The following is a 14395-nucleotide window of genomic DNA, read 5'->3' as shown; positions in this document are numbered from 1 at the left end:
AAGTATTCTTTTTATCTCTTGTTTCTGAATGGCTCTGTGTAAGATCTGCAGTATGTATACTTGAGTGTTTGGTTGAATTCACTACGGAAGCCAATCTGGTCAAGCGTTTACTTTGTGGGTAGGTTTTAAATTATATATTATGATTCTTGAACCAATGTATTGGGCTGGCCAAAGAATCTGTTTAGCTTTTTCCATAAAGTAAAATGCATACTTTTCATTTTCAACAATAAGTTTATTGATTTGGATATTTTGAGTATGTTGGCTATCTCCCGCATGGTATAGTGTTGATCTCAGTGTCTCAATTTGATCGCTATCAACCTGAACTGGTCTACATGACCGTGGAGCATTGTTCAGCGAGAAACCTCCAGCACGAAACTGCACAAACCACTTTGGACACATGCAATCAGTCGCACACTTTCTCCATAGACTGCACAAATATTTTTGTTTTTTGAGTTTCAGTTTCATTTTTACCTTTTTTGAAATAATAAAGTATAATATGCTGAAAATGTGTATTTTCTTCCATCTTCAATATTAAAGTGACTTACACAAAAATTCATACATTTTAATACTTTTTTTTTAAAATGCACGCTCTTGTGACAGCTGCCACAATAAAATGTAACAAAATTGTTTTGAATGAAGTTAAAGACAACTAAGTGGTACTGGAGCCATCTTATGGAAAAAGCAAATGAACTTTTTGGCTAACTCAATATAAATACTTGTTTTTTCTTTATTTTCTTGAGTCAGTTCTGGTGAGATGTCTTTTCAAGTAGTTTGTTTATTTCATCTAACTGGACAAATTTACTGGTATAAAGTTGTTCATAACATTCTCTTGTAATGTTTTAACATCTCTAGTGGTTGGTGTTCCTTTTTCATTCCTAATAATTATAGTTTCTATTTTCTTGATCAGTCTTGTAAGGGAGTTATCAATTTTAATAATCTTTTCAAAGAAGCAGTTTTTTTTCTTTGTTGATTTTGCTTTTTATTTCCACCTTCCTTTTTTCCCCTTAGCTTCATGAGAGGAGGAAGCTTAAATAATTAAATAATTGATTTTAAATATGTTTCTAACATATGTATTTAAAACTATAAAATTTCCTCTAACCTCTGCTTTAGTTCTATTCCGAAGATTTGACATGCTGAATTTTCATTGTTTTTCCTTCCGATTATTTTTAAATTTTAAATATTACTTCTTGAACTCGTGGGTTCTTTAGAAATATTTCATTTTGAAAAGCGGAGATTTTCTAGCAGTCTTTACCATTGATTTCTGGTTTAAGTCTGTTAGGGGCAGAGAACACATACCTCTTTCTCACTAATAACACTTGGAGTCTTGAACTCTTCTTAGTTGTACATTAGTGTGCCTGCACCAGCTTTATTCGGACTTGCAAGATACATGTCCCTTTGTTTGCACTCATTCTGGTTTTCCATTTTAGGTGTGTCTCCTGGAAGCGACATATGATAGAGTTTTGGATTTATTTCCCAATTTGGCCATGCTTATGTTTTTACAGAATATTTAGTCCACTTACATTTAATGTAATTGTAATGTATTTGGGTTTGAATATATTATTTTACTGGGTTTTCTATTTGTCATACCTATTATTTTCCTGCCAATTTTGTCTTTTGAACTGATGAGTTTGTACTATTGTCTTTCCCTCTGTTGTCTTATTAACTGCACATTCTTTCATTTTATTTTAGAATTTTAACCTGAACATCACACAGTACATTTTTGACTTATTCTAACTTAGATTTTACTTTGGACACTTGTAGGGTGCAGTAAGCCTTAAAAACCTTTACTCCGTCCTCCGTTCTCCCACCTTTTGTGTATTATTGTCCCATGTTAAAGTCAGGTATGAAATATACTGTCATATGTGGGCACATGTATATATAACATATATTCCCACAATACGTGTCTTATTAAATCATTAATATTTATCCACATACTTACCCTTTCTGGAGCTCTTGTTTCTGCATTAATGTTCCCCACTGGGGATCATCTTCCTTCTGCCCGAAGAACTTCCTTCAGGATTTCTTTAATGCCACCCCGCTGGTAGCAAATGATCTCACTTTTGGAGGGGATTATCTAGAAACATTTTTATTTTCTCTTAAGCCCTGGCTTCCTTGGGACTTTATTTTCCAGACCTCGTGAGATTGACAAAACCTCTTGATTGCCCCACCCCCACCGCATCCTTTCCTCTGAAGATTGGCATTGGCACCATGGAGGGACAAAATGACAAACACATATTTCTCAACATATTTGTCTTCAGCAACTTGACCTGCTGAATCCCGGCAACCTGAACTGCTCTTTGATGAAAATAGAGAACCATTTTTGTCCCTTATATTTTATATACAACTACAACTAGCTTTTATAGTTGTCGTTGATGGGATGATTAGTCTGAACTAAGCTTTTCTGTCACAGCTAGAAGTAGAACCCACAAATTCCTGTTTGTTTTTAATAAAGCATATGGATTAACATGTTAATCATCCATATGGTGACCTTTGTGATACTTTCCCACAGCTCCTGTAAAGCCTGTTGAGTCTCTTTTCTCTAGATTAAATGGCTAAAAGTCATCAGTCCATGTGACATAATCTCCTGACCCCCGCTCACCATTCTGGATGCCCAATTTGTCTTTTAAATGGAGAGCACAAAGATTATGACTCCTGGTTTTAGCATCAAAAAAGGTTGCTTTTAAACCCTAGATCTGTTTCATATTAATTGCTTGACCACGAGCAAGTCAATTTATTTAAGCCTCAAACTTGTCATCTCTGCAAGGCTGAGGATATGACCCAACTGGCAGAGTCCTTTTAAATTAAAAGAGCCCCTGGTTTGTAATAGTCACTCGATAAAAGTTAGCTGCCACAGTGACTTTCCTATTTCCATACTTGCTATCTCCTTGAGAGGGTGTATATTGGGGATGAATTCTTCATGTTGTTACAGGTTCAATGAAATCCTTTGTGCCCCTGTCCTCTACATGTACCTGGTTAGTTGTCCAATTCCATAGGAACGATGGAGCCATCCTCCAAGAAGGCATAAATCTGCAGTTATGTTTTGCACCCTGCACAGCACCTCCTTCATTGTAGCTGAACCGACGCAGGTGGGAGGAAGAATGTTTCTGAAAAAAAAAATTTAATTTAACTGCTAGGATACTAGTTAAACAGTAATGTGTGCCTCCCCCCTTCCCAGACTGATCCTTTATCAGGGTTTCGCTTGGCTTTCCTGCATTTCACAACAGAACGTTAATAAACGTTTTTGGATGCCGTCTTCAGCCAAGGTCAGCAGCAGCAGCAGTTGTGCGTGTTTGAAAGGGCTATTTTCTTCCTCTTATTCTAGACTCTCCTGAATCCCGTTATCGGTGCCTGCACATTTTCGGTAACTGATTGTCATTACATTGTAAGGACGCCGCCTGGATGATTGCTCCTCAACCTGCGATGTCAGCTCAGCCCGCTGAAATCTACCAGGAGAAAACAAAGGACATTCCTAACTCGGGGAAAAATGGAGCAGGAGACATTTACATGTGTTTGGCATTTATATTCTTCTGCATAGCTTTTGTCTTTCTGAGAATCCCCTGTATTTACTACCTCAAGCAGAAGGATGAAATCTAAAATACTAAGGAGAAAAGAGAGCCTGCTTTGAAGATGGAGAGTAGGATAAGAAATCAGAGGTTCATCTCTCTCTTTTAAGGCATTTTTATTTTCTGGTAAGGAAAAGGACAGTTGTAAAATTAACAGGGTCACAACAACGTGAGTTTCAGATGTGCTGGGGAATAGTTCTGTAATACCATAATGCATCTGTAGGCTTGCTTCCTAATAGCCTCTGTCCTTTGCCCCAAAGAGTGCTCTCACAGGTGTTCTTGCCTGATTGATCACATGCAAGGGGAATGCCTTAAAGAATTGTGTTACTTAGGTATGGGGGTCTCTGTGTTGGACCCATAGGAGTTTATTTGCATAGCGAGTTTCTGATCTTAACTGGTAGAATTTCCCATCAAGACTGTGATAAGCCCATGTGATTCACTTCCAGAGCCAGCCCGGGTGCTTGGCCGCCACCCTTGTTCCTCCTCCTGATAAATGCTCAGCCGTTGGTTTGTGCTCCAGAGAGTAAAATGAGCAGAAACTTGTAATAAAATCTTGACAGAAATGGGTGATCCTTTTCAATCAAAACAAAATTGCCCACAATCTTCAGTACCAGAGGTTCCCTCGATTTACATGAAACCATTGGGACCTTCTTCTAATATTTTAGGCTCTCAATACCTGAGATGTCTAGGAACTCAATACCTGGATTAATGCAGTTTACAGAGTGAAAGCAGTTAAAAAAAACAGTTATGGAGTTAAAACAGTTAACTTTTAATTTTTTGAAAACCTTTTTTCCATTTAGTGTTCCTTGAGAGCCCAATACACAAAAGGTGGTTTTTAAGAAGGATGTTCTGGTTGATGCAGGATGCTAGTGCAGTATCTTGTCCTCTTGTCTCCCTGTCACCTCGGTGCATCTGACCAGAGTCCCACGGGCTCCAGGAAGCAGAGTTCGCAAAACCCTAATCCATGGGGGCCCAGGAAACCCGCATCATTGGAGGCAGATTGTATTGGCGAGACGTGACCCCCAGAGGCCAAAAGATGTACCACCACCACTGGGAGAGCTTGCTTTTCCTTCCGTCACTCATGTTGCAAAATTAACTATTTTCAGAAAGATTTGATAGTTTTTGAATTGTATTATTTCCATTATGATATGGCCCCAGATCCTTTTCAGAGTTTGAAAGGGGTTGCTAGGGAACATGTGAATTTTTTTTTTTCCTATTTCTCATCTTTCAAAATGGCTTAAAGTGATTTATCTCTTATTCCATCCACCTCTAGTCAGGTGTCCATCAAGGGCATATTTGGCCTCTTGTGAATTTCTGTGGATTTTAATCCGGGCTCAATGCAGGGCAAAGGACATAGGCGCGTGGTATGAAATCTGTGCTTACCAAGTCAAGTGGCAAACTTTGTCTCCAGCACACAAAATCTGTGGCGTATGGGTAGGGGCTGCAGGAGAGATGAGCACCCTTGAAGAACCACACAATTATGCATGTTTCCAGAGTTTAAGACTGATCATGCGATGTGGGCTTAATAAGTCCTAATCAGGAATTTTTGAGTTCAAAGTGACTCAAACTCTGGAACACTGTCTTCAGCAAAAAGAATTTATTGTCCCACATAACTGAAATGTCTGGGAGTTGACATGGTGTCATCCAGTTTCTGTCACTCTGGCTCATGTGTCTCTCCTGAGCTAGCCAGAGCTAGGGTGTTTTCTCTTCAGGGTGGATTCCTCCAGATGTCAGGGGCAGGACAAGCTACGGGGCCGCGGCACCCTGCAACAGGTTCAGGCTTACACCACCAGTTAGCAGGCCCAGGAGTAAGGGAGGCAGTGTTTGTTTCCCTAGCGTCATGTTGCAAAATCCTACAGAAGATTTCCTTAGCCAGTTTGGGTCACATTTCCATCTGGAGGCCAATCGGTGGTCAGGGAACTTAAAAGTGTTATTTTTGTTTTTAGTCCCTTAGTTTTATAGAGCATTCTAGACATTTACCTCATTCTCTCAAGATTCTGGTCCATTAAGTCTGAGGCTGTCATTTAAGAATGATTCTTCACTATGCTGTTCCTCAGAAATGATATTTATATTTTCATGGGCCCTTCCAGAGTCTTCACCCCAAGATTTTGGCAATAAAGACGCAGTGGCTGCCTGGGGTCAGTGTGGCTCCACTAGGAAGAGTGAGAAGCAAAAGTCAAAGCAAAACCAAACGAGGAAGTCTGAGTGGGGTGGGACAGCAGGTGTGGTCTTTCCTCAACTCAGTAACCCAGAAATGGCAAAGACGTAGTAGCGCCTGAAGACCATCGCTGCCCCTGGTGGGCTCATGGCAGACATCACTAATCAATCAATTCGCTATTTCTGCTAAGCGCAGACATGACCGCGGAATCGTTTCTAAAGAGCCCTCTAGGAACTCTGTGACAATAGGCAAAATAAGCTCATTAGCATCTGAGGTATACCCCCAAAGCCTCCCTGCTTAACTATTCTCTCTTGTTCTCCTCCAACATTCAGGAGTTTAGGGGCATCTTAAAAGTTTAAAAAATATGTGACTTTAAATTTCCTTGTATGGCCTGTGTGTTAGAATTATAGGTTACTGCTTTATTCGTGTTTTTTTTTTTTTTTTTTTTTTTTTTTGGTGTGGGGGTGTCTCATTTTAAAGAAAGAAGCAATTGACTAACAGAAAAGACTTAGGATGATGAGACAATAAACAAGGTTTGGGAGTGTTTCACTTCTTTTGGTTTTCCTCTTACGCCTATTCTAAAACCCATTCTTACAAGGTCATTATTAGATGCTTGACAAATTCTTACTGATGTTAAGAAAGAAATATTCCACCCGTTCACATTAATATGACTCTACTATTATACTGTCTTCATCAATATAACTATACTCTTTTAGGAAATGCTTTCCCAAGAAGATAAATGTTGCAAATAATTTCACTGTTCATTCTGGAGCCCCATTAACTCTCCGATAGAAAACAAAATATACAACTTCATGCCCTAAGACCCTTTGAGCATGTCTTCAAAATTCTTGCTATACTGTGTCCACCAATCTCAGATTCCTATGTCATTCTTATGCTAATCAAGCTTCCCGCATCGAGAGACCTGCTTAAAAATAGACCTCAAATCTCACGAATGTCTCCACTTTGCCCTTCTCCATTTGTGAGAATCCAAAGGCTCTTTCAAGGTAGTGCTCTCCTTCCAATGAGAAGAAACTCAATTTTGTCTTATCAGGTTGTTTGGATGATTTTTGTGTGTGTGTCAACAGCTACTGAGTTATAAACTGGAGTTCAGGTGAATACAGCCAGCTGTTATTGGGGGCTTCTATGTGTAAAGCACTCAGTGCAAGGGGCTCAGAAGATTAAGCCCCTTTAAAGGACACCTCTTGTCCTTTAAATAAATACACACAAACCAACGGAGCCATGCAATGCAAGTACCGTTCTAAAGTAATAATATCAGGTGGTTTTGAGAGAGAGAATGAATTCCAAATAGTGTATCTCCGAAGGCTTCTTAGAGGAGGTGTGTTTGCACTTTCCACCGAAACAAGACTAACATGTCGAAAGGGGACGGGAGTGGGGACAGTGTTGTAGACTGAGGAAATACCGTGAGCCAAGGGCACAGAGGTGGGAAAGGTCAGAGTGTGTCCCCCAAAGTCAAGTAGGCCCATGGGCTGGTATGGATAGTGAGAAATGAGGCCAGAGCATTGGGTGCAGATCAAGCACTGGGTACTGGAATGTCAGAAGAGAATTCCAGAGTTTATTCTGTAGGCAGTGTGAGTGTACAGGAGGTTTTTGAGTTTGGTCTCCTTTCTCTCTCCGTGTCTGTCCTTAGGTTATCTGCCTGTTTCTTACTCTCTCTCCTTTCTTCCCTGTCTCCCCACTACCTACAACACCTCCTCTACCTGATCCCTCCTTTTCCCTTAATCTAACCTCATCGTCTCTCTCATTTTCTGGCTCATAATCTCTTGTTCTCTTTGTGGTCCCTAGTATTCATCTCCGTCTCTCTTCTCTCTCTCTTTTTCATATTTTTGCATAGCTTTCTCTTGTTCCAACTTTTTCTGTTTACCCCACTCTCTGGTTATCCCACTGCTATCAGATGTTTTACTTCCTGTTGTCCTTGTCTCTTTGATTCTTGCCTGAGACTCTTGGTCTTACCCCGTGGCCCCTGCCTCTAGCTCTCATTCACAGTATCTCCCAATCATTCCCCTTCTGCATGTGTATTGTCTTCATTCTTCCCCCCTGCACCTAGTATTCTTCTCTGTGCTGGGAAAATGGCACCTTATTTCCAGACATGCGATCCATCCAAAGGCACAAGCTCATTTTTAGCTGCAGTTTCAAATTGGATAGTTCCATGCAAGGGCTCTGGTTTGCCAAACCTGGCTTATGGGTATAACTCCAGATGGATCCAGGTGGTGAGGGGAATGGTACTGATAGTAGCAAAGCTTTCTTCCCGTGCAGAAGCCCGGGGATGGCAGCCCTTCCAGGCCTACAGAGACTAGGGGAGAGATGGCTCCCCAAGGCACCAGTGCTGGGCAGACCAAAAGCAACAGATGTTTGTGACTATGGTAGTTCCATTTTACATGTGTGTTGACTCAGGATATTAAATGAGACTCCTGGTCACAACCACCCCAGGCTGAACTGACTTCCAACTCATTTCTTAATCTCTGTGTGATGCCCCCATTCTCTTACTCATTGTAAACCAAGTACCTGCCACAGCCTCTACGTTGCAGATGCAACCAGTGGCTTTGGGGAGCATTCGAATGTTGATAGTTGAGCTGGTCTGCCCGCCCCGCCCCCACTCCCACATGCTTCCTTCCTCTTTCTCTTTCCCCATACATCTCTGAGAGAACAGCTGAGGAGAGGGAACACGGCTCTCACCTAATTAGATCCTTCGGTTTGCTTTTTCTTCTTTTCAAAGAACGACACTCTAACATTTCTAAGTGCCCAGTTTCTGAACACTGAAGTATACTCCTGCTAGGATGCGAGAGTCTAGCTGGGAAGATTGGTGAGAGATTCTATGAAGACCAGGCAAGAGAGTGGTTCTCTGTAACGGGTAGAGAATGATGCCACCGGCCAGGCGTTCTGGTGTCTAAATAAGCAGCGTATCGTGTTTCTGATGAAGATTAAAACTTTAAGCAGACACAGCGGGTGTCAAAACAGAAGCGAAAATACCAGTGAACGCCTAAGCCACAGCGAAAGCGCCTTTGGTAAACCATAAATGCTTTTACATCAGAGAAGAGGTATACTGCCCTTCTCCATTTTAACGTGCCTTGAGTGGATTTATTTCTAAGTATGAAAGGAATAAATGCACATTTGAGAAGGTTTGGGAGAGTATGTCACCGAGCCCTAGGAGGAGACAGGAAGAGCCGGAGCTTGGGGGAGCTTCCTAAGCCTTTCCCTTTCCCCGACAATGTGTTCACGTGGTTCAACACAGGCCACAGCTTTCCTTTTGCATCGTGTGTGTGCAGTTAATTTTATGCATAAATTGTAAGATTCGCTGCCGTTTAATGTCATTTATAGAAGACATGATTTTTAATCACTGTGTAGAAAACTGTAGCATGATTATATCATGGTAATGCATCATTTCCCTGACGTGGGACTTTGATGTGGTTTCTCGTGTCTTCTCAACGAGAAGCTGTCACTCTGGTGCGTTTTCTCTGTAAGCTGCTGGGTTTTCTCTCACTTCTGTGACATGCATGCTTACCAGGCATAGCGTCGATAATGCAGTTCTGCAAGGAACACTTTAAAAACGCTGTTCATAACAATCTTGTCCCAAGTCTGAGGCTGGGCTGCTCAATGCTGACAGGAACAGGGGTGCTTGAGATCTGAGGTATTCCTGATGCAGGGAACTTTCAAAAAATTGTTATGAAACATTTCAAACTTTTCTCTGAAGGCCAGAGGCTTATGTAACAAAAACACATTGAGATTTGCCAAATCTTAACATTTTGTTATATTTGTTTTAGCTGCTTGGTTTCTTTGGGTAAGAAAGCCAGCCACACAAACATAGTTGGAGTTCTCGTTTTAGTAACCACCATCCCAGAGCTGGGAGAGTCCTTCCTACCCATCCATTCATATCTGCATAAATACACAGCTATTTAAAAATGATAAAGAGCACTCTTGCGTGTTTAAATTTTTTATTTCAGTATTGTCATGTTGTATATATCCTTATTTTTTTCACTCAACAGCATGTTTTGTGATGTTTAACTGAGGGGCTGTCATTTAAACTGCTGTGTAATATCCTCATTGTATAAAGATGCTCCATTATTTACCCGTTGTCTTCTTATAGTTTAAATTTCTCCTCTTTAACAAAAAAGTATTTATTTATTTTTAGAGAGAAGGGAAGGGAGGGAGTAAGACAGGGAGAGAAATATCAATGTGTGGTTGCCTCTCACGTGGCCCCTACTAGGGACGTGGCCCACAACTCAGGCATGTGCCCTGACTGGGAATCAAACCTTTGGTTCATAGGCCAGCACTCAATCCACTGACCTACACCAGCCAGGGCCGATTTTCTTCTCTTTTGTTGTCCTATAACAAGCCAGTGCTTGATGTCTTTGTGTGCCTCTCATTGTGTGTGTAGTTCTTTCGTGGGTGCACGCCCAGAAGTGGGTTTGCTGTGTTGAGGTGCAACCTTGCTACCTACAGCGATTGCTCCCCCAAGTGGTTGCACACACAACTCCTACTGCTCTTGTGTGGGAGCTGCTGTTTTCCCTCCTCCTTGTTCACACTCATCATTATCAGATTTCCCATGTCCACCAATCTGAGGAGTATGCGGCGCTCCTCAACTTTATTTGTGGGTTGAACTTGGCTTTCCCTTATGACTGATATTACAGGTGTGAGGGAGCTCCTTGCCCCATATGTACTGGTCATTATAGTTTCCTCTTCAGTGAATTACCTTTGTCCACCCCCTTGTCATCAGTGACCAGTCCTGAATCAGGGACAAGACAAGCCCATAGTGGGGCTTCTGAAATTTCGGCCCCTCCCTGGTATGGTACGGTGTGAGGTGTCTTCTACGAGTGACTTCTGACTTCTGTTGTCTTCTTATTAACCTCTCAGGATCTCTGGACTCCCCCTTCTTGTTAACCTCAAGGGCATGCTCCGTATCTTTTGGTGCTTTCATTATAGTCCTTGATGGTCAATTAAAGAAGCCATCCTTAGCACCTAAGAAAAGTGTTCTCATTTCCTGGAGGACAGATTAATATTCATGCTCTCCCAGCAGGTGAGAGGCAATAATTACATTCCATATGTCTAATTCACGAAAGAAAATGAAGAAGAGAAAAACAGTGGAATGTTCGGTCTTTCTAAGTAATGAAACTAATGACTTGCCACGCTCCTCTCAGTGCTGTGTTTCCTCTCCTGGAACTCTCTTCTTCTAGCTTTTTATGTCCCTGATGTCTTTACATCAGTCTCCACTCAGGTGTCACCTCCTCAGGGAGGGCTTTAATTGCACCCTTTCTGGCTCCTGGAAATTATCTTGGCTTTCTCGTATTTCGTGTACATGTAGATTGTAAATTCCATGATGGTGGAGGCCATGCTTGACTCATTGTTTCTTATAATCCCTCGACACTCAGAAGCATGGCCAACACTTAGTACATGTTCATCAAGTACTTGGTCATGAACTGGGCCTGTCCTGCCTGTGACTCATGACTGGTCACCGGTGATCAGCGGATCACAGAGCCCTGTGGGAAACCAACACGTGCGAGAGCTGGTGGACATCATTCATCCGACACCTTTAGTTTACAAAGGAAGGAGCTGAGGCTCAAGGTTTCTCACAGCCAAATAATTAGTGGCCGGACAGGAAGCCAAGTTGACTTTCTCTTGTCCCCACTACATCAGCAGACTTTGAAGGGAATGCTAGCACCTGGGCCGGACTTCCCGACACGTGGCTGGTGCTCAGTAAACGAAGACGCACTGGACAGATTCGAGAGCTGCTTCTGCTGCTTTTACACACACAAACCGGGATAGTCACTAAGTCTCTGGGACTCCGTCTCCCCATTTGCAAGGTGATGTGTCTTACTGATTTTATAAGGTACTGTGAGAGCTAAGTGAAATAACTTTAAAGGGTTCTTTGGCAATCCAAGAAAGACTCTATTGACAGAGGCAGAAAAAGGGAAACAAAGGGAACGTCACTCACCCCCTTTGCGCCATCTGTACTTACTGTACAAAGAAAGACGGGTGGCCTGGGGAAGGGGAGGCAGTGCTCGAAAGTACAAGTTCAAGGCAAGGAGAAAGAATGAGAAAACGCTGGTGTTATAACCTTATCCCATGGCGGCAGGAGCTGGGGAGCGGGCCCCTTCTTATTTCTTTGTGGAATACCATTGCAACCACCAGAATCATGACAGAGCTGTCCAGGGATTGAAATCAGTAATGCATGTTTTCAAACATGTGTCAGAGCTGTCTGAAAATCACCAGATTTTCACCAAAATGGAAAACAAAAACTAAGGCATTCTGGGTGCTTTGGTTTAATTAATCTATTATTCACTGATGGCCTTTCGTGTTTCCTGGTGTCATGGGGGCAGGAAGTGTGCCTGACCCAGATGGGAGCCTGAAAGGAAAGGGGACTGGGGTGTGGACGCCGAGTAGCCCCCGCCGCCGTCTTCCCCAGGGCGGGCTCAGGGCTGGATTGGGTCAAAATGCAGAAACCGCCTCTGGAGAACCTTCTGATTCAATCCTTCGGAGGTCCACAGTGAAGTTTGCTTAGAGAGTGGTCTCATAGTAGAGATAGGGACAAAAATTAGATTGGAGGGTATTTACAAGGGCAAACAGTGAAGTAGGAAGAGACTTTTTAAGAATTTGGGAGATAATTTTTGTAGTGGGCAGGGTTGAGACAGCACTTTCGGGCCTGTGTGTGGACTGCGTTGGTAGGTAAAATATAGAAAGATTTGAGAAATAAAAAGAGAAGAGCCTCAAGAGAAGGAATATTTCTTCCAGGAAGAGAGCAACCACAGAGATAACGCCAAGGAAGACTAAGGACAAGAGTTGCGTAGGCAGGGCTGACGGTTTCGGGAGTCCAGATGGCTGAGGTCAGATTCACTGGCATTCTTTGTGAGGGAACCTGGTCTCCAACACTGGTCTGGCATAGACACAGGTCTAGGTGACACTGAAACCAATGCCCTTCCTCAACGTCTGTCCCTGTAACTCTGTGTTAAATCCTCTCCTGTTAAGAAACACGATTTGGTTGGAGGGGGAAGGATTAAGTGAGATAACTGAGTAGGGCCAGACTAGGTTCACAGATATTTACCTGTTCAAGAGTAGAGAGGAACCCTGGTGGTAGCTCCCTCTAGCACTGGAGAAGGGGGTTAATCACTGGATTCTGGGGGCCTTGGTGGATCATCTGTCATGCAGTCCTTCGTAGAGAGGGCAGGGATTATTAGTCAGATGTTGGGGGTGACTCAGGAATTGCAGTATCACACGAGCTAAGGGAGGTAGGTCATGAAGCCCAGAAATCAGGGGCGGGATGGATTTAAGATGTACCAGACCTGCATGACACCGACTGAAATGAGAATATGAGGTCTAGCGGACAGCACAGACCTGGAATGTGGAGGCAGGGGGGAGCAGTGGAGACTGGGGGATGAGAGTGAGTGAAGACAGCGGTGATCGGGAAGGAGGTCTGAGACCCGGCTGCATGCCCGATCACTGTCACGCTTGTGGCAGCTGTCCATTGCCAGCTGTGGTCAAAGTGGCCTTTGGTTCCCCTTCAGCAGGAAAGGGTTGGGCCCTTCCCACTTGGTCGCTGCTTGAACTCCAGGAGGGAAGCCACGTTCCTACAACCTTGGTGCTCAAACACAGCTTAGATGCGTGGCTTGTTCTCTGATGTCAGATCGGCAGTGGAGCTTTGAAACCATCCCAGGGATCAAGAGAACATTTTCAGAGTTCATTCTTCTGTGGAATGGGAGGAGAGGCCACCTTAACTCCCCGTGTATTCTCTATGATCAGAGGTCTTTTCCGATTTGACCCAGGGGTGCACTTGATACATGGACTTAAAGTTGAAAATTAAATAATTTTTCTGACTGAGCTTGAAAGTGATTTTTGTTCAGCTATTGTATAAAATTAATGGCTCTAAAGTAACTACCCTTAAGAAAGTTTAGGAAAATAGAAATAAACAGCCATATTCATATTACCTTAACATTGTAACTTAAAGCTATCAGCGGTCCCTTTTCATTCTTACCAATACTTTTTTTTTCCAACCATTTAGCTGCAATTAGCTTTCATGCAATTCTAGGCCTTTTTAACTTACTTTAAACATGTGACTCCATTCTGTGGCTTCCAAAATTATTTTAATACCAACAATACTCCATTGATTGGGTGTGCCGTAATTTATTTACCTGTTCACCTTGTTGTTGGGGAAAAGGCTCAGTCCAGGTATTTTTCTCTTTATAAATAAAACTGCAGTAAACAATTTTGAGTCTACAGATTTTCCTTCTTGAAGGTTATTTGTGGGATCAAAGTATGTGTCATTAATTCTGTTTTATAGAAAAAGAGTAGATAATAGTGTTTTTCTAAAAAGTTTATTATATAAATATTATGAACACAAGAATGATAAGAAAAATATATCTACAATGCCACCATCCAAATAGATAGGCCTGCTTCATTTTTAGTTTCCCTATAAGTCTTGATTCATGTGTATACATCATTTTTACATATTTAACATTATACTTTGCCATACCAAAACAAAATCCTCCCAGCCCTTTGTAAAGACAGCATGGCATTCCATAAATTTGAAATAACCATCACAGAAATAGCTTTCCCTTCCATCTGATTAGGTAACGTTGCTAATTTCTCCCATCCTTAAATTCTACTGCAATGAGCATCACTCTTTCAACAACTTTTCCTGTTTGAATATTGTTGCTTGGATGAGTTT

The sequence above is a fragment of the Phyllostomus discolor genome, chromosome 13 (assembly GCF_004126475.2).
Source record: "Phyllostomus discolor isolate MPI-MPIP mPhyDis1 chromosome 13, mPhyDis1.pri.v3, whole genome shotgun sequence".
NCBI classification, from domain to species: Eukaryota; Metazoa; Chordata; class Mammalia; order Chiroptera; family Phyllostomidae; genus Phyllostomus; species Phyllostomus discolor.
This window is presented reverse-complemented; position numbering follows the sequence as displayed.